The sequence below is a fragment of the Eurypyga helias genome, unplaced genomic scaffold, assembly GCF_000690775.1.
Source record: "Eurypyga helias isolate BGI_N326 unplaced genomic scaffold, ASM69077v1 scaffold40881, whole genome shotgun sequence".
NCBI lineage: Eukaryota > Metazoa > Chordata > Aves > Eurypygiformes > Eurypygidae > Eurypyga > Eurypyga helias.
The window spans coordinates 2,978-3,203 of NW_010229619.1; positions in this window are offsets into that span (position 1 = coordinate 2,978).

Consider the following 226-nt stretch of genomic DNA (forward strand, 5'->3'; position numbering starts at 1 on the left):
TCTTGCCTTTTTTATTTTTAAATTATCTAAATTTATTGTGTATTATGGTGTCTGTAGCAAGTTTCTTTTTATTCCCTCCCCCCGACCCTCGATTGATTTCAGAGTCTTTGTAGCGCGTCCCTGAGATTTGTACTACTGCATGTAGTCCCTCCGTGGCCGTGGGTCCCGACGAACCCCCGTTCCTCGCGTGGCCGCCGGACGCGGCGCGGGCCCAGCGTGCGACGCG